Here is a 27,024-nt window from a genome sequence, read left to right as displayed (position 1 = left end):
TATCCCACCTGGGAAAAAGAAAATACCCAACTCTAGTCAGCTCTAGCCATCTTCTTCTACCTAAGTGGAGAAAAAATGAGAAACATGGAAATTTCGCAGTCCAGAGGCATAAGGTCACTGAAAACTGAGACTTAATCATATGCTTCCTCTCACCCCACATGTCACACCACATAACTAAAGGTCTATTTACAACAGCTCTTTTTACCCAGTACATCATGTCTGGCTAATTTAAAACGAATAGTTTACAAAGAATAATTTATAATAATTATTTACAAGAATAATTTACAAAGTGTACCAAAAGGCGAAACCAACCAACCAAACAAAAAATATACATGCCATTTGAAGAGACACAGCAAACATCAGAACCAGACATAGAAGGAATGTTGGCATTATCAGATCAGGAATTTAATACAACTGTGATTAATATGCTATGTGTCCTAATAGATAAAGTAGACAGCATGCAAGACAGACAGGCAATGCAAGCATGGGGAAGGAATCCTGAGAAAGTTCCAAAGAGAAATGCTAGAAATAAAAAACACAAGAACAGAAATAAAGAATTACTTTGGTGGGCATATTAGCACACTAAACACAGATGAAGAAATAATCTCTGAGCTTATGGATGTTTCAATGGAAAACTCTAAAACTGAAAAGCAAACAGACCAAAGCCTGAAAAAAGGTAGGAGAGAAGAACAGATTATCCAAGGAATGTGGGATAATTACAGAAGTTCTAACAAATGCATAATGGGAATACCAGAAGAGAAGAAAAACCAAAAGGAAGAGAAAAAAATATTTGAAGCAATAATGAATGAGAATTTCCTGAAATTAATGTCAGATACCAAACTACAAATCCAGGAATCTCAGAGAACGCCAAGCTGGATAAAGATAAAAAGAAAAATTGAAAACTGCACCTAGGCATATCATTTTCAAAATACAGAAAATCAAAAATAAAGAAATAATTCTGAAAGAATCCAGAGTGAAAAAAAAAAAAAAGAAAAACAAAACAGCTTATCTATAGATGAGCAATAATAAGAATCACTTCTGACTTCCTGGAAACCATGAAAGAATGATGTGAGTGAAGTGAAATATTTGAAATGTTGATAAAACAAGCAAAAAACTATCAACCTAGAACTCTGTATCCTGCAAAATTATCTTTGAGGGGAAACAATTTCCCAGACAAACAGAAATTGAGGAAATTTTTTGCCAGTAGACCTGTTTAGCAAGAAATGTTAAAAGAAGTTCTTTAGAGAGAAGGAAAATGAGCTAGGTCAGAAACTCAGCCATACATAAAGAAATGAAGAGCATAGAAAATATGAGTGAAGGTAAAAAGAAAACTTTTTTTCTTAATTTAATAGACAAGTATAATTTCTTAAGTAAGTTTGTTCAAAATAATAATAGCAACAATACAACTGATTATGTATGCTTATTTATAGATCAGATATATATCCTTATGTATAAGTGAAATGAATGACAGTAATGATAAAATGGATGAGAGGAAGGACTTAGGATTTATTCTGTTATTGAAAGGTACTTACAGTACTCATGAAGAGGTAGTGTTATTTTAAAGTAGCCATGGGTTAGTTGTAAACATATATTGCAAATCCTAAAATAACCACTAAAAAAGTTAAAAAAAATTAAAAAGTATAACTAATATACTAAGAAAGGAAAGAAAAGGAAGTATATAACACACAATTAAAAACAAAATAGGCAGAAAAAGAAAGTTTACAAAAATAGGAACAAAGAAGAAGGGAAACCTTGTAACAGATATGGTAAATATTCAACCAACTCTATCAATAATCACTGTGAATATCAATGATTTAAGTGCATGAAATAAAGAGAGATTGTCAGAGTGAATCAAAAAAGATCCACCTACCTGTTGTCTACAAGAAACCCACTTTAAATATAAAGACAAATAGGTTATGGGTATTAGGATAGAAAAATATGTACCATGTTAACACTAATTAAAAGAACTTAGAAGTAGCTATATTAATTTCAGAGCAGACTTCAATGTAAGGAAGGTTATCATGGATAAAGTAACATACATATCAGTAAAGGGGTTAATTCTCTAAGAAGACATAAAGATTCTTGATGTGTATGAGCCTAAGAACGGAGCATCAAAATATGTGAGGCAAAATCTGATAGAATTGCAAGGAAACATAGATCACTCTACTATTTATAGTTGGAGATTTCAACCTCCCTCTATCAGAAAGGTTCAGATCCAGCAGGCAGAAAATCAGTAAGGACACATTTGAACTCAACACCACCACCAATCAACTGGATAGAATTGTCATCTATAGACAGCAGCTGAATAAACATTCTTCTCAAGCTCACATGGAATATTCACCAAGATAGACCACTTGGGACTTCCCTGGTGGAGCAGTGGTTAAGAATCCCCCTGTCAATGCAGGGGACACAGATTTGATCCCTGGTCCGGGAAGATCCCATATGCTGTGGAGCAACCAATCCCGTGTACCACAACTACTGAGCCTGCGCTCTAAAGCCTGTGAGCCACAACTACTGAAGCCCACATGCTACAACTACTGAAGCCCACGTGCCTGAGCCTGTGCTCCTCAACAGGAGAAGCCACCGCAATGAGACGCCCACACACCACAACGAAGAGTAGCCCCACTTGCCACAACTAGAGAAAGTCCATGTAGAGCAACGAAGACTCGATACAGCCAAAAATAAATAAATAAAAAAAATATTTTTTGAAAATTTGAAAATTAAAAAAAGAAGGAAGAAAACCACTTTCCAGACCAATGTTACTGAATTCAGGTTTGGCTGCTCACTGCTGGAAAGCCAATAGTCGAGATACAAGTGTTGATTGGAATGGAAAGCTTGCTTTATTAAGGAGGCCAGCAAACTGGGAAGAAGCTGGACTCATGTCTAAAAACCAACTCCAAAGATTCTACTTGACCATGAAAGTTTTTAAAGTGAGAATCGTTTGGGGAGGGGTTCAGTGTCTTCATTATCTTGTACTGTGTGCAGACTTTCTTCTGATTGATTGATAATGAGGTAAAAGGGCAGCATTCCAGCAATCTTGTGCTTAGCCTGAAGTTACCATCCTCCACCTGGGGGGGCCTTAGCTCCTACAGAAGAACTCAAAGATACTGTTATATGTGTGTGTGTGTGTGTGTGTGTGTGTGTGTGTGTGTATTCCTTGAGGAGGAACCAGTATGTATGTATAGGAAAAAGCAATAGTATAGATAGGGTTCAGTACTATCCCTGGTTTTAGGCATCCACTTGGAACATACTTCCTGCGAGTAAGGGGGGACCACTGTATGTAAATAATTAACAGTTATGAGAAGCAGAAAGTCAGGTGTTTTATGAGTGCCTTTGTGTGTGCTTTGTGGCTCAAATGAGAAAGTAATCATCATTCATCATAGTCTTTTCTATTATCTTTTGCATTTTTTCCTTAAATATTCCTCCTATTTTTACCTTAAATTTATTTTAAAGACATTTTACTAAAGTTGTTGAGCTTGATGAAAAAAATATATACAAGGTATATCCCCCTGCTCATATGGTTTTAAGCAATTTTCCTTTTTCTTAAACAGAAATGCTGCAAACATTTTAAAAATTACATAAAATTGACATCTGGTAAAAAAAAAAGTCCTTTTATTTCGACTAACAACTGTTCAAATATATACTTCAAATTCAGTCATAAATGTATTCAAGGTATAGTAATATGTGTTAAAATGGCATTATGATTCTGCAATACATGCTAATTCAAAAGTTTCTTATTTAACTGTTCATTTTTATAAAGAGAAACATGACAGACTGAATCAAATATCTAACTATATCCTTTATATCCAGTAGATGGCTTTCTACATGATAAAAAACATTTTAAAAAGGGAATCAAACATGTTATTAGGTCTAAAATATTTGGAGGCTTGAAGAACATTAATACTATGAAATATTCATTTTCCTTTATCCGTCCTTCAAAAGTTCAGGCCTCTTTTTCCTTTAATTCTATAGTAAATGTGTTGTGCCTTTATTTGAGCCCTCCTTACACAGTACTGGGACACTTGGTCACCACTATGCTATGTATTCATAGAGGATATGCTTACTCTCCATATGCATTGTCTTATTTTTTCTTTGTACTCTAGTGCTAAGCACTGTGTTTGACGCAACAATGATATAGTGTTGTTTATTCTTCCTTTTATTTTTTTAAATCTACTTCTATTGAGTTAAGCAAGCAGAAGTTTTAAGTCTTGATGAAGCTTCAAAAAAGTTAAAGATCGGCTCCTTTGTAAAAATCTAGTTTATTTGAAGGTTGTAAAACTGTCTTAATTTTTCTTTTAGAAGAAATATATAGTAATTTTTTTTAGATCTAAAATCTATCTGCTATGAATATCTTGTATGGTAGGGATTGTGAGAAAAGGGTGTGATTAATTTTCTTTTATTCATATATTTTTCATATGTTTTTCCGTTCCATTTGATGAAAGACTTTTTCTTCTCTTTCCCATAGAATTGCCTTGGCACCTATGGTTGAAAATCAGTTTATGTCATTCTATTTCCAGACTTGGGTGTTCATCTTTCTGTATTCTTTCTTCTGTATGAACGATCGTTTTGTCTATATTTATGTCAATTCAGCACTGTATTAATTATTGTAGCTTTTCAAAATCATTTTACAGTCAGTTAGTGTGAATCCTTTACTTTTGTTCTTTTTCACTTTTGTTTTGACAATCGTAAGCCCTCTGCATTGCCATATAATACAAGAATCAACTTGCCGATAATTTTTTTTTAATATCTGCTGAGATTTTGATTGGGTTTTCATTAAAACTCTATAACAATGTAATATGAAGAATATATTAATTATTGTTCTAAGCCTCTGAGGTTTTGGGTTGTCATTATGACAACATACATTAGATTAAACTGAAAAATAAATAAATCTTAACACAAAGAGTTTCCTTCAAATATGACTTCCTGTAATACAATTTAAAATAGAAGTCCCAGTCATTTTCCACTTCAGAACTCTACAAATTTTAGCACATACCATTAGTTTAAAATATCTTAAAATATATTTTCATGTAAACTATATATCTCCATACTAGAATATAAGTGACATGGGAATAGCTTGTGATTGGGTGTACACCAGTTTCTAGAATACAGCCTAATGAAAACAGACACTCAAATATTTGTTCACATAAAAACTAGTGGCATCCTAAACTATTCTTAGTTTGGATAGATTGAGTATATCAATTACATTAAAGGCTTTGGGTAATGAATAATGGGAAAGAAAGCACTCTCCCTTTAACTGGAGATCAATGGTATATACATCTGTAATCTTTTTTTTAAATCATTAATTTATTTTTATTGGAGTATAGTTGATTTACAATGTTGTGTTAGTTTCAGGTGTACAGCAAAGTGATTCAGTTATACATACATGTATATCTATTTTTTTCAGATTTTTTCCTTATAGGTTATTAGAAAATATTGAGTATAGTTCCCTGTGCTGTGCTGTAGGTGCTTGTTGGTTATCTATTTTATACACAGTAGTATGTAATCGTTTAAATGAGAGAGAGAGAGAGAGAGAGAGAGAAATGTATTGTACGCCAACTGAGCATTCATTCATCAAATATTTTGTTACCAACATGTGCAATTTATTAAATAAACATTTATTACATGCCCAATAAATTTACTTACAATCAAATACAGAAATAAGTGATTCATATATATATGATAATACTATAAATCAGAATAGCAAGTGTCATAGAAATAATTCCAAGTAAAATCAGAGTTGAAATAAAAGTCAACAATGTTTAATATAACCTCCCATCCCCAGCTGAGCCTTGAGACAACTATAATCCCACTTGACACTTAGATAGTACCCTCCTTGGAGATTCTGAACCTCAAATGCCCAGCATAGCTACCCCTGGATTCCTGACTCAGGAACTGTGAGATAGTAAATGTTTGTTGTTTTAAGCCACTAAAGTTGGGGTGACTTGTTATGTAGCAATTGAAAACCAATATAATAATTGTATAGAGAAGTTTAAAATTATACAATAAGATAATAGAATTTTTTGCTGATTAATGGCTTTATGGATGATATTTTCTTCACTTAGTTGTTTTTCCCTAAAATTAAACTAATTATCTGAATAATAGAAATTATATTAAAAATAAAATTGTTTTGTTATTTTAATCAAACATAAATATATTTTCAATATTATTGTAATTCCAATGAAATTTTTTCTTCATGCCATCTTCACTTTTGAAAGTCTCTGCTCTCAATGAACAAGACATGTAAACAACAGAAAATAAATTACAAAATATAAATATGAAGCCTATTAATATAACTGCCTTACCCTTCAAAATAAAGAAGTACTAAGACCCTTTGGCAGAAATATAAATGACATGAATCCCAGAAATTGACGTTATATATTTAATACATTAAATTTATATATTTGAAAGTTATTAAACATTACTGTATTACTGAAAAATTACTTATGAACTTACTTGAGAAAAAACAATCTGCTTTACCAGTAATCAAGAATGACTTCTCATTCTTGATATGTAACAGTGTGATAACCTTACACTGGTAGAAAAGAGTGACAATGGTAGATATATATATATTAAAAAATAATAATAGGGCTTCCCTGGTGGCGCAGTGGTTGAGTCCGCCTGCCAATGCAGGGGATGCGGGTTCGTGCCGCGGTCTGGGATGATCCCACAAGCCGCGGAGCGGCTGGGCCCGTGAGCCATGGCCGCTGAGCCTGCGCGTCCGGAGCCTGTGCTCCGCAAAGGGAGAGACCACAACAGTGAGAGGCCCCAGTATTGCAAATAATAATAATAATATTTTATTTGGCACATTGTCAGCTAATACTATCTGTCTACTCTGTCTAATTTATAGATTTAACTTTTTTCTGTGGTTTCTTTTTTGTGTGGTAATATGAGAAAAATATACAGAAATACCACATTAAATGTTTTTGTATTGGTATTATAAATGTATTCATGAAAGGTTTTTTTTAAAACCATTGTGATACCGTATTCTTCAACATAACACCATTTTATTTTATTAGACAGCATACACATTCTGAATAACTTTTTTTTTCTTTATGAAGCATTTATGTTGTCTTCCTTGATTTTCATCTTACAGTCACTTGTTCCATATACTGGAATTTGCTATTGCCTCTTCAGTTGTTCTTTGACCAACACTTGTAACCAGTTTGATCACTTTCCCAAAGGTTTTTTACCCTATCACAGAATCTCCATTCTGTTGTCAATGACTCTGGGAAAGGACACATTTTATTCCAGTACGACCTTATGCTTATTGCAGCCTTTAGTAATAATAATTACTTTAAGAGTATATACATTGTAGAAATAGAGTTTCAGATTCAAAATCTCAATCCCATCCCATTGTTTTTCTCACCTCTCAACAAAATATCATCTAAATTTCTGTCGAAAATATTTGCTCTTTTAAATTGCATCTGTGATTTGAACTGATGCAATTTTAATGAACTTTGATATTATAATTAACCTCTGGTCAGTATAAATTTAAAAGTAGTGTGCCTAATCACAGGCAGCCTGAAATAGAATGGCTGAAAAGTATTCTACAGTACATGTGAACATTAAAAGATCAATTTGAAACAAGGGGAGAGGGAAAATATAAATGATAAATGAGGATTCTGTACATTACCATGTGGCTAAATGAAGAGATTTCATACTTGGTTGTTATCACAATAAATATGAAAATGCCATTTTGGAGGGGTATATCCTACCTTTTTAAGAGAAAGTGATATACTATGAGATAGTCTGGGTTAATGCAAAGGTTAGATAACACGAAGGACTTTGCTATTGGAGATAAAAAAGAATATTGGGGAAAGTGAGCTGCACTATTAATATGAAGGTACTCTATGATTTAAAGGAATAAAAATGGCAAGTCTACTTATATGCAGTGATAGTAACTATAGGGTCATCATCAAATACATTTTAATGGAAAACTATTTGCTTTATTTATTTGTCACAGACAGCTTTTTAAGAAAAAGAAGAAAGTCATTTTCCATGACTAAGTATAAACTGACACCAGGTCCCCTGTAACCTTCATGTTGAATGAGGCAGAAACACAGCAGCACAGCACTTAAATGGTTCACTGAGGAGATGCATTCTATTTATCATTGTTATTTCTCTAAAATGACCTAACTTACTCACTGCAGAGAAAGTCCCTAATCAATTTAAAACTGCCTTGTTGTAGAAGAGTACTTGCTACATGAGCAGCAGGTGTAGAAATAAAAGGAAAAAAATATTATAATTCTTATAATAATTTACTGGAAAGAATATGCAACATGTAACACTCTTTATGTTGCATTCATAGTTGTGAAAAGTTACTCTTTCAATTTGATTGTGATAATCAGAGTGTGTCTACATATGATAGAACTAATACATTTAGAATTCTTTGTGATTTGATGACATGATTCTAGTTATCTAACTGGTTCTCTCCTGCACACCCATTGATAAGTTTTTTAAAAGATAAAATTAAATTTTAAATCAGTTTTAGGACTATAAAGTGATATTTTATGTTAAATGTAAGTTAGTTCATGATATTTATATTATATCTTATATAATAATTTAGTTTGGACCATATTAGAAGAAATCAACAACTTTCACTTTGGAACTACTTTTCTAAATGTAGCTGAACAGAGGAAAATCATGGGTTCAATTATGGAAAAATTTGAGAGGCTATTAATTGAACTTCCTTTTGACTTTTAAATAAATGAAATACATGAAATTTAGAACTCTGGGTTTCGACACCTATAGATGAAAGCTTTTAGAGTAGCTGAAGATCTGTGTAGCCAATATTATTAGTTAAGAAGAATAAACACAGATTTAACCAGTTTCTTTCACAAGTTACAATAAATAAATTATATTTGTTATCAGAATTAAACAGTAATTTAAACTTATTCCTAAGTAGTAAGTGTTCATAACTGAATTTATTTTCTGAAATTAAAAAGTAGTTTCTGCTTTGGTAATTATTTGAAGCTTTGAACTTTTATTACATAATGTACACTATAACCTGTAAAAATTTAAAGTTAAGAGCAGTGTTACTCAAAAAGGATAAACAATATATTTAAAAATGAGATGGGTTTAAAATAATTCACATGAACCAATAAATTCTCTATTTTTCATGGATTGCATTTCAACAGTTTCAACAGTATTTAAAACTATACTAAAACTACAGTATGTGATAAAGTTATGACCCATAAGATGCTTAAGCTCAGACTTTAATTATTTAAAACACACAAAAAGAGACCAAATATCCAAATAAGTTTCATATACGTACCTATAAACTGTGAGTAATTCATAAAGTGTGTTGTAATAATTATATTAATGCAGGGCATACTAACCATGATATAAAATAATATAACTTATGAAGCACAGTGATCCATGATGCTAGAAGTAAATTTTATATATATTTATATATCAGAGTTTAGCCGGCCTAATAGCCTACATTGCATTTTGCAAATGCTATTTACCAACATCTCTGAATGTAACACAATGCTACATGTTTAGTATTCTAAAGATAAAAGTTAGGTTTGCAAAATAAGTAATAATCCCAAATTATATTAGTGATACCTGAAATACAGCTTGAATTTAAAAATGAGTTATGATATATAATATTTAAATTCATTTTATTTTCTTTTAAAAAGATAGAAATATGTTCTGAGCATACATATCCTCTTCATTAATTAAATACCAGTATTGAGTATCTTTGTTTTGTAAACTAGAATAAATTCTTGCTTTTATTTACTTGCCACAAGTTGTTCAGAGATACCCAAAACATAGTACTTAGTAACATGCAACTTAAGACAATCTTTTTTGAGACAATATTCTTATCTTTGTCTATTTTGTATTCTTTAGATTTTACAGTAGTTTACATTTCTAAAGGAGCAGTTTATTGTCTCTTTAGGGAAAGCATAATAGCTTTCTAATTGTTCCTCCTGTTTTTCGCTCTTGTCATCCTACAATCATTTCTGAAATGTGACTACTTCAATGAGGTCCACACTCCTCGGGGAGGCACACATACACAGATTCCTCATTACCCTCCACATACTTGCTCACAACGCTCTAGTAACATTCACTCAGCTTGCATTCCTTCAACAGGGGGTGTTTGTACTCCCTGTTGCATCTGCATGAAACAATCTTTCCGAAATCTTCACAAGGGTGGTTGCTTCTCCGCACTTGATCTCAACTCGTATGATCACAGGAGAGGCCTCTCCTAACTCCCATTTGAAAGTAGGCCCCTCAACCCAGACTCCTCATTACCTTCTTTCACATTAGTATGACTAACTTTTCCTCATAGAATTTGTCACTACGTGAAATAATTGATTTATTGATGAGTTCTCTACCTCCCTCAGAATAGAAGAATAATGAACAAGTGAATTGTTTACTGTGTGTCCCCACAAGTGACTGTCCCTGGCATATAGAAACCACTCAGTAAATATTTTTGACCAAGTGAAGGAAAATGAATATGAGAAAGGAGAATTAGACTTGGAATTCATTCTGTGTACATATTAGCTCTGTGAATAAGAAGCCAAGGAAAATAATTTAGTCTTGCTTGATTTCCCTTTGCTCACTTTTAAAATGAGAGTGGTTTTAAGTTAAGTAAACTTGAAAATCCCTTTTATAAAATTGTCAATTGATAAGCCATGTATGTGTATTCCTCTAAAAGTTTAATACTAGACAGACAATTTTGGGTGAGTAATAATGCTATTAGTCATAGTAGAGACATACGTCATTCTTTCTGTAGAAGGTGGTTAGATGATAAAAGGAGTATAAAATATTATTATGAAAAAGGCAAATGATTATATCATATCTAAGGCAGGTATGCAGTGCTCACTCTGACAATTTTTTAATAAAAATATACTACTTGAGAAATGTTTCATAGATAATTGTTTTAAGTAATAGACACTAAATAATCTATAGTGTCCCTTTACAGATGTGAGGTTTTAATTTAAATAAGTGAACTTACTGAACAGGTCGATTAAAATCATCCTTTAGTTGTATTAACTATCTCTACCCCTTTCACCCATCATTCACTCAAATCTTCATTCATTTTTGGTTGAATTAGAAAGAGAATTTATAATTTTAGGACATCTTTTAAAGAGTCATAGGTATGATTTTAAACAGCAAGAGTAAAGCATTATTAGAACATGTAAAAGAGAGGAAGGGAGTTCTCCAGAGTTTTCCTCTGTAAAAACTTGATTACAAATGATGAGTTTATACCCTCATGGACATTCCAAGTTTACAGTTTCTGACATTTATAATCTGTGGTTATGAGTATTACTCTATTCATCAAAAGAACAAGTTGTAATACAACTGAGTGAGACTGGGGCCAACATATACACACAAGCCTTCCTTGCTTGTCTATTTTTGTCTCTTTCTATATCACCCCTCGTTTTGGGCCTTCTTCTAATTTCTCAGATGACCCCTATTTTATTTTTTCTAGGCACAGATAATTGCAAATGTTCTCTCTTTTGGAAGGCTTTGTACCTCCTTCTCTCCCTCCCCACAAGGCATTTACACCCAGTAGGCTATTGTCCTCATCCAAGTACTGGTTCAAACGGTTCACTTCTTCTGGAAAGTCTTCCTGTACTCTTGCCCCCTCCACACTAGCTCAGGTTACCTCAGTCATAAACTTCAGTGCAGTGTACACTCTCCCTTCATAGCGTTTCACACAAATTTCTCAAGGTGATGAGTTGATTACTATTGGTCTCCTTGAGTAGGGTACAAACAATGTAAATAGAAGAGAGCCTGTGACACAGTTTTTCACTTATTCCCCAAATGAAATTGTGTGGCTGGTATATAGTAGGCATGCGATAAATATTTAGGAAATGTTTGACTAAATTACTAAATTAATAAATACGTAAATGACATCAGTCTCCCTCTATGTGCAACTATTTTCTAGGCATTACATACAAGTCTTTTAAACAAATTCTATTTGCATACCTTCTCCTTTCTAAAATTCTGTTTCTACAAAAATATTGTCTAAGTGATTAACCAGGATGGAAATATAAATTGTACTTGATTACATTTTCTCACTTAATTTCCACAGCTAATTGGTATCCAAATTCTGCTAATTCCTCTACTTCATGTGGTTTGATATTACTACCCAACTTCATCCTTACTTACACATACTTTAGTGCCTTCATACATACCTTAGTTAGGGCAGTAATAATTTATTTCCTCAATTTATTCAACATGCTCCACAATATGGCATTTGCAATTTAAGCCTTTTGATATTTAGGTCTGGGAGAAATATTTTTTCCTCCTTTTTAAAATCAAGTTCCAGCTTTGGCTGAGAAGGAGAGGTTTAGATGGTGATGACTTGAAGAATATTTAATATCTTTATATAATCTTTTGTCATCTGAGGCCACTGTTAGGAAATAGATGAAAAGAATGGTCTTGAATTTCTCTTCCCTGACTTGTCCATCCCCCCTCTCCCAGTGGAGTACGCTAAGGGCATTAATCTGCCTTAATTTTGCAAGAGGAATAGTCCTAGGACACAGAGAAAATGGAGATGAGGAAAACCAGATGTTTAAGTCAACTCATTGAGTACTTCCAGTGGGTTACAGGAGAACTAAGCCAGCAGAAGCTTACTCTTATATAAAACAAAATTACATAAAAGCAATATGCAAAGTAAGTTTGCTACATCATTATTGCACAAATTCCTTAAAACTACAGCAAGATACTTACAAAATTTACTGAAATTTGAGTTAAAAATCTTTAGAACTTGAACCTCATATATAAGGTAGTAGCAATTATAAGAGTAAAAGCTTGCTTACTATTCATTCGACAAACTATAAGATTTAATTACTGTTTATTTAAATATATTATTTATTCTACTAAATAATGTTAATAAAGAAAATGTTTCCTTTATTTTTTGTTTCACCAACAGTCCTTAAAATGACACCTTATATGCAAGTTCTCACTCAAATGGCATAGAGTTTGCATTTACGGTAAGATTGAATTTGAGTCCACTCTACTCTAAAACTCTTTTTAACTTCTTGGAAAATTTATGGATTATGACTTGCTGCAGATATCACTCATCTCACAATTGGTAACTACGACTTTAAAGTATGATCTATAATTATAGATATGTATATTCCCCTATTGACATGCCCAAAGATAAAAATAATTTTTAATAAATATACACACATACTGGCAGCAAAATAAGATAAAGGCATTTCTTTTATGCTTACTTGTTTGTAAATATTTTATATGTAAAGTTCATTTGTTTGTCTAATTAACATGATGGTTAATCCTTTACTCCAAATCTCCCCAAATCAACGAGCATATCTTCAGTGGAGGCTGGTGTCTTATCTGACAGCTGGGTCATAATTTAGGGCACAGATCTTTGGCCCTTCTCTACCACATCCATTTTTTTCTCATGGAAGCTTATTTATTTATAAAATATTACCACACCTATATCTCTACACCAGTATACTTTTCTGATTGAAAAATCAAACATAGAAGAAAATTAATTATTAAAGCCAAGGATACAGGTGCTTTTCTCACATCCTCATAGCCCATTTAAAGGTTGCAACTGAAAAATATTGTGAATTATCACACTCTAGTAATCCTAAAGCTACTTGAAAGTTAGAGAAACATTCCTTAATTTCTCTAAGACCATGCCATAAATACTTTGAATTAGTGCATTTTTTATAAAATTAATTAAAGACTGACTTAGATTATGTATTCTGAGTTCAACAAAATAAAGGTATTTCAATATTAATAACTTTATAATTTGTATCATAATACCTTTGTGTGAAAATATCTACTCAAAATTGCAGTTTTTAATGTCTTTGCGGCATGTCTTTTCCCAGTAGATTTTTTTAAATTCACTTCAGATTTCAGTAGTCAAATGGAATGCTTGTTATGTTTCTTGTGTTGTCTTGTAGCTTTTAATTCATGATTTATAAGCGGTCCATGGAAAGTAGAAAGCCACTCATTAAAATTAAGGGTCATTACTCTCCATTGAATTTTGTCAGGTGCATGATGTGTCAGTGAGAAAGATTTCTGTTTCCTGTCAATGCGAACTTCAAAAGCTGAGCTATAAACGGGGAAAAAAGAGAACATCTCTTGGATAAAAATCAAAAATAGCAATTCTTGTTTTATTTAGATTAATGAAGAATGACAACAAATAACACACATAGGTAGTCACTAAGCCCAGCCTCCCAACACATTTCATCATATTGAATAACTAATATGAAGGTGGCGTCTTTTATTTTAACCAACTCTGTAATAAGAGATAGAAAAACAGATTAACAAATATTTATAGAAAAGTTGTCATGAGCAAGAAGAAACCATAAATTAATTATAATAAAGACTTGGTTCCAAAAGACCCTCCTTCTCCTCATTTCTTTATCATTGTGCCCAAAACATCTAGAGTGATACTTGGCTCATAGCATAGCACAATAACTATTTATCATTGTTGTTTAACTACCTGTTTATTGTGAGTGTCTTTCTGAAATATAAAATATGTTTTCCTGAATACAAACATAATTTATATTACAACGTGAAAAGGAGAATAAACAAAGTTATTTCCCTACCATCTCCACTTCCTCTTCTTTTCTTCCCACTCATTATTCCCACTTATTATTTTCTTTTTTTCTCAAATATTACAAGCATCTACCTTTTAAAAAAATTAGTCCACTATATATAATATTCATAATCTGATCATTCTGTTTATTAATGTATTTTGGTGAGTGTTTCTTATTATAAAAGAGATTCAGGATAATCTCCCCATAGTCATGTCTGTAAGGATCTTTTTCTTTATAAGGTAACATTTACAGATTCCAGTGGTTATGAAATGATATCTTCAAGTGGCCATTCATAAACTTACTACATACAGTTTAATCATGAGTAAAACAGACAAATCCCAGGTCGGGAACAGTTTAATCATGAGTAAAACAGACGAATCCCAATTCGGGAACATTGTACCAGTAACCTACTAGTCATCCAGGTTATCAAAAACAAGAAAAATCTGAGAAATTTTCACAAACAAGAGGAGACTAAGAACACATGACTATTAAATATTATGTGATGTGGTATTCTGATTGGGATCCTAGAGCAACAACAGCGAAAAGAAAACGAAAAAAACGAAGGAAAAGGGCTTCCCTGGCGCAGTGGTTGAGAGTCTGCCTGCCGGTGTAGGGGACACGGGTTCGTGCCCCGGTCCGGGAAGATCCCACATGCTGCGGAGTGGCTGGGCCCGTGAGCCATGGCCGCTGAACCTGCGCGTCCAGAGCCTGTGCTCCGCAACGGGAGAGGCCATGACAGTGAGAGGACCGCGTACCGCAAAAAAAAAAAAAAAAAAGGAAAAGCGGAGGAAATTTGAATAAAGTATAGACTTTAGTTAATAGTAATGTAGCAATATTTCATTAATTATGGATAGTTACCATAATTATTTAAATAATTATAAGGGGCAAACTGGGTGTTGGTTATGCAGGAATTATCCATACTATCTTTGCAATAATTCCATAAATCTAAACCTGTACCAGAAAGTTATATTAAAATAAAGTTAAAAAAAAGATAAGTATCCTCGTTAGCAAGTATCTTGTCGATTGCTTGCAGGACTGCTACTAAACAGTGTGGAACACTAGCATGTTTTAGATGCCCTGTTTCCCTCTTGCTTTCTGCCCACGGCAACTGCCCCTCAGGTATGACAGCAGGAATTGTGACTATTACAGTCTCACATAGCCTTGTACCCAGAGGTGAAGCATAATGATTAATGACATAGAAAAGAAAAGAAAGTAGCTTAGAGGACAAATTTTCTCAAATTGAATTACTGGCCAATGAAAAATGGAGATATAAGTACATTTGTCTTTTGCCATCAATATAGGTTGCATGATCTTGTAATATGGAAGTTATAAATATGATACATAGAATAAAATCAACACATTTAAATGTAAGACTCTTGATTGCATAATAATGATGATGTATTGCACATATGTACATAAACTAGGAATGGGTACTGTAGTTTATTTTTCTTAATGTTATTATGGAAGTAGACATCCTAAGTAAAATTTTTTCAAGGGTTATGAAAGGATTGAGATATTTTTCCCTACCCACAAACTAACAAGTTAGCTTTCTACAATACCATGAATGCTGACAGAAGACATGGGACTTCTAGGTCAGAAACAGATGACTTTATTATTCACTGCCATAGCAGTAGACGCAGTATCAGCATTCCTACTAGTTCCTCAAGCTCCATTTCTCTGAGGGGGACGTGAAAAGTATCAAATGACACCTGTACATACGGTGAAGAGAATTTCAGGAGAGAAATCCCAAGTTTAGGGAACATGAATATTTTATAATGAACTGTGTATTCTTCAGGATTCTCTGGAGAAACATAACCAATAAGAGATTACATACACACACATATGTATGGGGAGAGAGAGAGAGAGGAGGAGAGAGGTTTATGATTTATTATAATAGAGGAGAGAGAGAGAAGGAGAGAGGTTTATGATTTATTATAATGAATTGGATCACATGATTACGGAGGCAAGCTAGGGAACCAGGAGATCCGATGGTGCAGTTCCAGTCTGAAAGCAGGCAGGCTCAAGACCCAAGAAGAGCCAAGGTTTCAGTTCAAGTCTAAAGACAGGAAAACACCAATGTCCCAGTTTGAAGGCTTCCAGACTGGAGGAATTCACTCTTAATTTTAGAAGAGTTAGTCTTTTTGCTCTAATCAGGCCTTCAGCTGATTGGATGAGGGTAGTTGACCTTAAGGGGGGCAATCTGCTGACTGAAATGTTGATCTCACCCACAAACATACTCACAGACACATCCAGAATAACTTTGACCAAATACCTTGGCACCCTATGGCCCAGTCAAGTTGACACATAAAATTAACCATCCATAGGGTGTTAGCCTGTCTGAATTTTGCTCCTACAGAGACATTATGTTTATTTGTTTTGACAGTAAACAAACCTGTTACTTGCTCTATTGGGAGACATTATATCTATCTTTCAAGGCTGTTCACTGTGAACACATCTTTGAAATGACAGTTCAGACCAAAGGTGGATGCTGATTCTGCTCACAAGGCATGCAGAAGCACGAAAGACCATGGAGAATTGTTTACCAACAATGTGAGGGCCTTTTATCTTCATACCTAACATGGAATATTTTTTTAATGTGTTTTCACATCTTTAATGGACTGCTTTTAGAGTTTGACATGATGAGCCTTGAATTACAAACTTATATAGCTAGGAAAGATAGTGTAAAATGCTACCCAAATTACGTAGGCAAGTAATAAGGAAAGTTGCGAAAGTTTTAAAACTTGTCAGTAATTCTGTGTATAAATGACTACGGCACCATAGAGAAGTGATTTGCTAGGTCATTGCAGAACTTAATTTTGCAACCCAATTTTAAGTAAAATGTTTCCATAGTGCACGATAAATATACTTCATCTTCTCTATTTGTATATGGCTTCAATAGAGTATCCAGTTAATGTTACATAAATGTTTCATGTCTCACTTGCATCATATAAAAAAGAAATTATGTCATGAAATTCCATGTGGATGAATATGGCCATTTCTCCAAGTTACCTGAAAAATAAAAACAGGATAAAGTGATATGCCTCCTTCTGATGATGCCCAAATTAAAAATATTGAAGACTATCTCGTAAGGAATACAGGTTTTGCTACCTTCTCTCAATAGCTATTAGAAGGTCTGGTAGCGCATTCACATTAGAGGAAAATACTTGTTTGGGTTTATATGAAGGTTTAATTTAGGGAAAATTGAATATAAATTCTGATTTTCAACTTCATATTTAATTTTCATATCTACAATATGGTGTCCTGCCAAACCATTAAGATGTTTTATTTCCATATAAATATATTCTCCAATATTATTGGAAATAAAACTAAATATGCTAACTATAATGAAGCATACTTTTTATTACCTATTCTCAATATTTTTAAAAACTCACACAGTTTAAGATGTAGAACATTATCAACACATTTGAAGTGCTCTATGCAAACATCTCCAATTTTATTTCTTCCCATACATTGATTAACCACTACTGCTTGCTTTCTTTTTTTAATATAAATGTTCTATATTGAATGAAATCATAGTAAAATATGGTTTGTATATTTAAAACATTCAATGATTAGCCTAATACTATATGTACACAAAAAATATACAAAGCAAGTATATTGCAACTTATATTCTTAGGCCACCATTATATTTTAGATATATTTTTGTTAGTGGAAAAAGCTGTAGTATTTACATTCATTCTTATTGTTACATAGTAATCTACTTTAAGAATACAACTCAACATATGAATCCATTCTTCCATTAATGGACATTTGATCTGGTTCTATTATTTGTCATAATAAACAGTACCCCAAGAACATTTTTGTATGCATATTAATGCACATTATCAATTATTTCTCTAGGGCTTATGCCAAAGATACACATTACAGGAATTATTTACATGTGTCTTCAATTTTACAAGATAATTTAAAATTGTTCTCCAGAATGGTTATAACAATTTCCTGGCAGGGAATAATTTCCATGCTTCCACATTCTTTCTAATATCTAGAATTATCTGGTGACTTTTTATCTTTGGCCAATCTGTTAAATGTCATCTTTTCTTATTTGTCATTCAGGTTTAGTCTTCTCCATCAAAAAAAGTGTTAGCCTATTAGAATGGCCAAAATTCAAACCACTGAAAATAACAAATGATGGTGGAAGTGTGGAACAACAACTCTCATACATTGCTGGTGGGAATACAAAATGGTACAGCCATTTTGGAAGATAGTTTGGCAGTTTCTGACAAAACTAAACATAACCTTACTATAGGGCCCATCAATCATGCTTCTTGTTACTTACCCAAAATGAGATGAAAGCATATATCCATGTAAAAACCTGTACATGGATGTTTATAGCAGCTTTATTCATAATTGCCAAAACTCGGAATCCACCAAGATGTCCTCCAGTAGGCGAATGGATAAACTGTGATACATTCAGACAATGAATAATATCCAGTGCTAAAAAGAAAGGAGCTACCAAGCCATAAAAAGGCATGGGAGAACCTTAAATTCATATTACTAAGTGAAGGAAATCAATCTGAAACTGCTACATACTGTATGATTTCAACTATATGACATTTTAGAAAGTGCAAAACTATGAAGACAGTAAAAAGATCAGTGGTTGTCAGGTGTCAGGAAGGGGGAGAGATAATAGGCAGAGCACAGAGGATTTTTAAAGTAGTGAAAATATTCTGTATGATATTTTAATGATGGATATATATAATTACACATTTGTCCGAACCCATAGAATGTACAACACCAAGAGTGAACTCTAATGTAAACATGGACTTTGGTGATTATGATGTGTCAGTGTAGGTTCATCGTTGGTAAAAAAAAATGCACCATTCTGGTGAGTGACATTTATAATGGGGAGGCTATGCAAGTATGGGGCAGAAGGTATATGGGAAATCTCTATATTTCCATCTCAGTTTTATTGTAAATCTAAAACTGTTCTAAAACAATGTGTTAGTTTAAAAAATAATAATTGTTAGTTATTTCTTAAACAACTCTCCAAGGCACATATGACATTTCTATTATAACAGGAGGTCTTTCCTTCCTTAGAATGCTGTATGAAGAATTTAAACATTTATTTATTAAACATATGATACTAGTATTATAGATGCATCAAGGTATATGTATTTCAATCACTTTCATTCAGAGTAATTACTCCATTCCTCATGATTTAGATTTAAATCTTATAACTGTAACTCATAAAAATTATGTAACAAATTCAAATGCACCTCTCTTACCTGATTATTTTCTCATATACCATTCCAATTTTTCCACTCATAGTCTACTCTTGTCACCAGTCCATACAAGGCCTCCCTCTTGTTTTATTTTTCATCTTCAATCCTATTCTTACTCTTATCCTCCCAATATTCACTCAACTTTTCTGATATCTTTTGAATTTGACAGTATCCTTGTAACATATATTTAAAAAGTTAACATTATATTCTAATATTGACTCTACTAGCTAATCATCTGTTTCTAAATATTCTCTCAATCCTACACTGTTTTCTTTTCTTTTTTTGTGACCCACCTATGTGATTTGCTAAATCCTTTAGCAAAATGTGCTGCAATAAAGTAATCTTAAATTTAACCTCATGAGAATTTCTCTCAGGTATATACTAGGGATTAATATATCTGGATCAAATGGTAAAAACATACTTTGTCCTATTAGCATGAATGAAACATCAACAAACCTTCTCTTTATACAATAAATATCCATGGAGTGCCTTACTATGTTCCAAGCATGGTTCTTGGTGCTAGGAATACTTTTGGAACAAATATTATTTTTTTTTAAAAAGTAGATTCTAAAAAATAAAATGAATGAATATAACAAAACAGAAATAGACTCACAGATATAGAGAACAAAATACTGGTTACCAATGGGGAGAGGGGATGGGGGAGGGACAAGATTGGGGTAAAGGTACAAACTACTATGTATAAAATAAATAAGCTACAAAGATATAGTGACAGGTATATAGCCAATAAAAAGAAAAACAAAGAAACAGGAACCTACCTTAGAACTACTCACATATTATTTAGTGCATATAAACATTAATCATAACTAAGATTCAGTGTTGATTATAATGTTTATGAGCCATAGAAAGTAAAAAAGAATGTTTGGAAATTCTGTAATACTAGAAGGGTGGTCAGGTGACCTTTCATATGGTTTTAGGAAAGAATTTCATGCAGATATCTGGAGGAGGAACAGTCCTGGCAGATGGAACAGATATTTCAAAAGCCCTGTGTTGGAAGGATCACTACATGTTCAAAGGACAGTAGAAGGTCAATATGGCTGGAGCAGAGTGAGCCAGTGTAGAGCAGTGAGAGGTGAAATAGGAAAATATCAGAGAAGGTGGCAGAATGTGCAGTGCCTCATAGTCTTTTACTGTCAAAGAAATGGAGAGCCACTAGAGGATTCTGAACTGAGAAGTTACATAATCTGATTTATGGTTAGCAGCTTCAATATGGCTGCTGTGTTGAGAATATGATGTAAAATGGGAAGACTGCAGATAGGAGAGCACATCATGAGGCCAATTCAGTAATACAAGGATAAACTGATTGTAGTCTGAGCAAGGGTGGTATTAGTGGATGATGCAAATAACTGTATTCTTGAATGTGTTTTGAAATTTGATCTGAGAATCTCAACAGATGTAATGTGGGGTGTCAGAAAAATATTACTCCAATATTTTTGGCCACAACAACTGGATAGCAGTAGTTGAAATGGGGGAAGACCAAGGGGAGTGCATATTTGGTCTGGGGAAGGGTGAGGGTTGAAGAACAGAAGTTAACTGTTGGATGTGTTAATTTTGAGATACCTATTAGTCGTGCAGATCAAGATCTAAAATTAGGGCTTCCCTGGTGGCGCAGTGGTTGAGAGTCCACCTGCCGATACAGGGGACGCGGGTTCGTGCCCCGGTCCGGGAAGATCCCACATGCCGCGGAGCGGCTAGACCCGTGAGCCATGGCCGCTGACCCTGTGCGTCTGGAGCCTGTGCTCCGCAATGGGAGAGGCCACAACAGTGACAGGCCCGCGTACTGCAAAAAAAAAAAAAAAAAAAAAAAAAAAAAGATCTAAAATTATAAGTTGAGTATATGTATCCTAAATTCAGGAAAGAGACCTTGGCAGAAGATATAAATTTATGAGTCCACAGCACAGAGACAGAATTTAAAGTCAAAGTACTGGTCCAATGGTTGAGCACTGAGGTAATATCAAATGAGTTTACCAGCAAATAGGATAGCCAGTGAGATAGTGAGATCAAAAGAAAATCAAGAATGTGAGTTGTCCAAAGACAAGTAAAGGTAGTTTATCCAGAAGAAAGAAATAAAAAAATGTTATAAAGACTGCTGACGGCATAAAAATATGCTAAGAATTTTCCTCTGGAATAAGCAATGGGCAGATCAGCAGAGCATATGGATTTTCATTGCCCCAAATGCAAACATATCTTGGACAATCTGATCTTTCAAAATTAGCTTATGTTGTTTATAACCACAATCTTACATTATTAATGAGTTTGATAATTTCTTCATAACTTTGTAAGGTATTTTCCCTTTTTGTAAGTATGAGGCTGAACTTACGTAGAGCTGACCACTGTAGCTATAGCTGGAATCAGTATTAAGCCAAATGGATGTGACTATAGTGTACCAAAAGAAACAGCTACGGTCCCCTCGTGCTATATTTACCCCCCTTTAAATTCACATTGTCACTGAGTCTTTAAGAAATTGGTTAGCTGGAATCTCTAGAAATAACTTCATAAAAGAAGGTTACTGGAACAAAGTTTTTGCCTCATGAAAGTTAGATGGATATGGGCAGGTAATAATCAAGTACGTATGTATGTAATATTTCAATCTGGTGGTAGATGAGAATAAGTATTCTGATGAACAAGCAGCAAGTATAGGGATTAAAAAAATACTGGTGGTATTTGTGTGGATGGTGGCAAGGTTTTGTAATTCTAGCCCTTTAATTAAACTGATCTATTTAATGCTAGAGACTTGACTTACTATTCTCTCAGTCCCCAGGTCTAGAACATTACTTATGGAAATTTTAATAATTGTGTATCACATAAAAGTTTATAATGAAATTGGGATTATGGAAAAAACAAGTCATCAGTACTTTTTGAAGGACGTGTATTTAACTTCTGCAAATGAGTAGAGAAATTTTTAGTTTAGAAAATTTATGTATATAGTTTTTGCAAGGAAAAGAAGCAGAAAATGCACTATATTTACACTTGATCATATGTTAACATAGCTGAAAATATGTAAATAGAATGAGTAGACTGCATATATTAGTACTCAACCTCTTCTTATGATTCCACTTTCATATCATCATAAAACAGAGGAGCTTTTGAGAAGTGAAAGATCTCTGCTTGCTCTTGGTTACGTACTTGCATCATTGATGAGGCACTTAGTATTACAAGGCACCTGCATACTTTTGAAATGTTTTGCTTTACAGTTTGAGATAGACTATAAGAATATGTGCATGTGTTTATGGCCACAGATAACAAGATACAATAATGAGAAAAAGTACAATTCAGTGAATTATTATTAGTGATCCCTCAGCAGGATTTCATATACATGATATCATGCATCCTGCCAATACAGATGAGAGCATCTAGAAATCAGCTACAGAACAATGGTTAACAGTTTATTTAATATCTGAAGTGTTTTCAGTAGCACTTTGGGAGGGTACTGTTGCCAAGGAACAATAAGGCAGCTATCATCTAGATAACCTTGGGGAAATAATGGCTTCCACTGCATATGTAAATCTCTCTCACATCCGATGAGCTATTTTTAGCACAGCTAAGATACTGTCACTTTTTAAAGAAATGAAGGATTTTCTCTTATCAATTTTATAAGGGAAATCACTCCCCTGCAATAAATAATAATTTACCTTTAGTGACTGATAAAGAAGGGAAATTTCAGTTTTGTCATTTATGTCAAAGTCAAATAAAATAACAAAAAATGCAAAGCCCAGGTATAGCACCAAAGCTAAGCAGTAGATGAAGTATGGCAGTCTGAGCAGTAGATCATACAGTACATGTGTGCATACACACTGGCTTCAGCCCATCAGTTAACAGACACCATCATTGATTATTCTGACTAACGGAAGTAGGTTAAACTATAGTTGACCAATTCCCATCGAGAAATATGTAGTATATGAGGACAAGCAGAGGACTGAAGCAAACCTAAGGTTAAAAAAAAAAAAAAATCAGTCACTGTGATCTGCCTCAAAATTCACTTATCTGCCTTATCTCATACAACCATTTTGCATGGCTAACCCTTGATATTTGCAAATTATTCTCTGCATTTTAACTTTGACACCATTTTAGATGCTGATATTAATTTTGAATAATCTTTTATAGCAAATTATGGTTTTGCTTTTTAGAGTGTTTCCACCTTTCATATTCTCTGGTTTATTATTCAAAATGATTAGACTACCAAAATCCGAAATTAGATATACAGGAATCCCTCATTTGGGGGGCTTGCTTTATGCCACTTTGCTTTTACAAAAGACCTGCATTAATAACTGTTTTCGCTAACAAAAGCAATCCAAAGAGGATTTCGCTATTATGAGAAAAGGCAAAAAATGAAAATTGTGTTCAGGGTTTGCAGAGAGCAGTTATAGAGGCAGTGCTAACCCCGAGCTGTGAGAGTGGCACCAGCAAGCTCCTTTCTGGGGAACTATACTCAGCATCTCAGTGTCAAGACACCATAACTTTGAACTGTGTCTGTGAGCATCTGTGCTTTTTCTCAGTTTCTTTTGTGCAACCATTAGCAAGATGTGTCCTAAGGTAATTCTTTGCTTTAAGCCATTTCAGCTTACAAAAGGTTTTCATAGAAATACTTTCAATTAATGAGGGAAACCTATATTTACGTTTCATATATAAAACTATATATGCATTTATGTATTTTATACTATATATTTATATATTGAACTTCTATGAATTAGTCTTTTCTCCTTTTACTCTCTGAATGCTAGCTTTTGCGGAAACCAGCTCCACATATGAAGTGTGACTAACCTCAGACCACCAAGCTGTGAGAAGCCTGGGCCCCATGAAGAGCTCATGAAATATGACTCCCCGTGGATAGAGAGGTGAGTCAGGGGGACACCAAGGTTCCAGCAGGTGAGTGAAGAAGCCACTTTGGATGTGGAATCTGCAGCTCCAACCACCCCAGAAGATGACAGGTAAATCAGAAATGAATGACCCCAAATCCCTTCCCAAGTTCCTGATATATTGTGAACAAAATTAAATGGTCATTTTAATCTACTGTTTTTGGAAAGTTTATTATGCAGCAACAGATAAATAAAACATTTTTCATCTGATATAATGATCACACACTTAAGTCTGTCGAAGGTTTCCCTGTGTTCACTTTCTATTTTACTCAAGGACTGAGGTCACTTTCTTTCACAGTGTCTCATCAAAACTTAAGCCCTAGATCTGTACAAAGATGCTGACAAGTCTTGAGCCTGTAATAAAAATTAAAAAATAAAAAATAACATCTTTTGATCCCACTCAACACATATAGTAGAGACTGAATTAAATGCTTTCCCCTCCAGGCATTTAAATTAAGAGGCCAATCTATAAGGGTGTGGTGGCCATAAACCTATATATTCTCCCTTTACCCTCCTACTCATCTCCACTCAAACCATAAGTCCCAACTTTGGCTGCTCTGGAGACCCTGGCATTGTTAGAGGCCTTAAACCATTCAATCTTAAACCCTTTCCTGGGGAAATACTAAGTAAATTGTTGACAGACTGTGTACTCTATGTAAAAGTTTTGAAAAGCTCTGACTTAAATGTCCAAAGGCACCTCTCTTCAGCATGTTCTGAACTGCAAAGACCACCTTTTTTTTCTAAATCTGCTTACAATTTTCTGATTTTTGTCATATCTACGAACTAAGTAAGCTAGGAATTACTCCGTTATCTCCTGTTGTCTTGTCTTTATTATTCTGTAACTATCACATTTATCATCAATTCCTGTCTGTTTTTCTCCTTACTACTTCCTTAATGCATTTTTTTCTTCTCCATTCCCGCCGTCACTGAATTCATTCTAGGACACATCTCTTTAAATATAGATTATTAAATTAGATTTATATCTGTTCTTCAATAATTTTATATCATTGCCTAGATACTTGCAGCTATATTAATAATACAATTTATTATGTTGTATATAGGTTTATATGTAGGTTTATAAGCCACTAATATTTCTCCCTAACGTAGAGAGTTCAGACTTCATTAAAACAAATAAACAACATGTGCTAGAATAACATCTAAAAATATTACTATTATTTACGGTAACACCTACATTCCTTAAAATAATTTACTAGGCCTTTTATAATATTGTCTTAGTTTTTTGTTGTGTTTTCTTTTACCCTGTCTCACATGTAAGCACTCTTCCGTTTGAGTTGTTTGCTCAAATCAAAGGGAATAGTGAGTTCTTACTTTTACCAAGTTCATTCACAACTTCAGACCTTTGCATATTAACTTCTCTTGGCCTGAAGAACCCCTCATTCTCTCCAAGGCCAGTTTTGATTTTGTAAGATTTCTTCAATCAGTCTCAGTTTAGCTCTCATTTTATCAAGAAAACCGATTCTAGTTCTCTGCATTTGTTTAGTGCTCATCCAATGTATTATCCACTCTAAGTAATCACAAAAAAAATGGAGTGACTGCTTATTTTTTAGTGTATCTATGTCATCTAGCTTGTGTGGTAAATATTCAAGAAATATTTGCTAAAGCACATAATGATTAAATTAATTTACTACCATCTTGTTTAATAAAATGATTAATGTTCCAATACATTAATTAATTAATCTACTAATCAATACTTGGAAAGTGTCTGGCTTCCTTAAACATGGCAATAATTATTATTTTTTTGGTAACTCTTAGAGTATAGGATAAATCTTTAAAATTTAAGGGATTTGGATACTTTTATTGTAAAAACACTCCTTTAGGGCTGGAGAAATTAAATCGCTTGCCTAAGACCAGGTAGCTAGTTAAAAGCAAACTGTGTCACATTCCAGGGAGATTTCTCCACTCAATAACATTAGTATTTCTGCTTATAGAAAGTGCATTACTTTTGTCTTGTTACATAACAAATTACTACAACCTTAATATCTTAAAGCAGCATATAGTTATTACCTTACAATTTCCGTGATCCTCTGCTCTGGATCTCACAGGGCTGTATTCAAGATGTCAGCTGTGCTTGGGTATCATCTTAGGTTAGAGATCCTCTTTCAAGCTCACATAGTTGGCAGAATTCAGTACCTTGCAGCTGTGGAACTCCTGGTGACTTGTCCTTCAAGGACAGCAGGAGATCATCTCTGTGGCCTCCAGTCTCTCCGTTTTAAAGAGCTCAACTGATTAGGTCATGGCTACTAGATCTGATATCCCTGTTGATTAACTTGCACTTAACTGATCAGGGACCTTAATTTTATCTTCAAAATTCCTTTGCCATATAAGATAACATAATCATGGAAGTGATTTCCC

This window comes from Pseudorca crassidens, chromosome 3, assembly GCF_039906515.1.
Source record: "Pseudorca crassidens isolate mPseCra1 chromosome 3, mPseCra1.hap1, whole genome shotgun sequence".
Lineage (NCBI taxonomy): Eukaryota > Metazoa > Chordata > Mammalia > Artiodactyla > Delphinidae > Pseudorca > Pseudorca crassidens.
Note: the sequence above shows the minus strand (reverse complement) of the source record.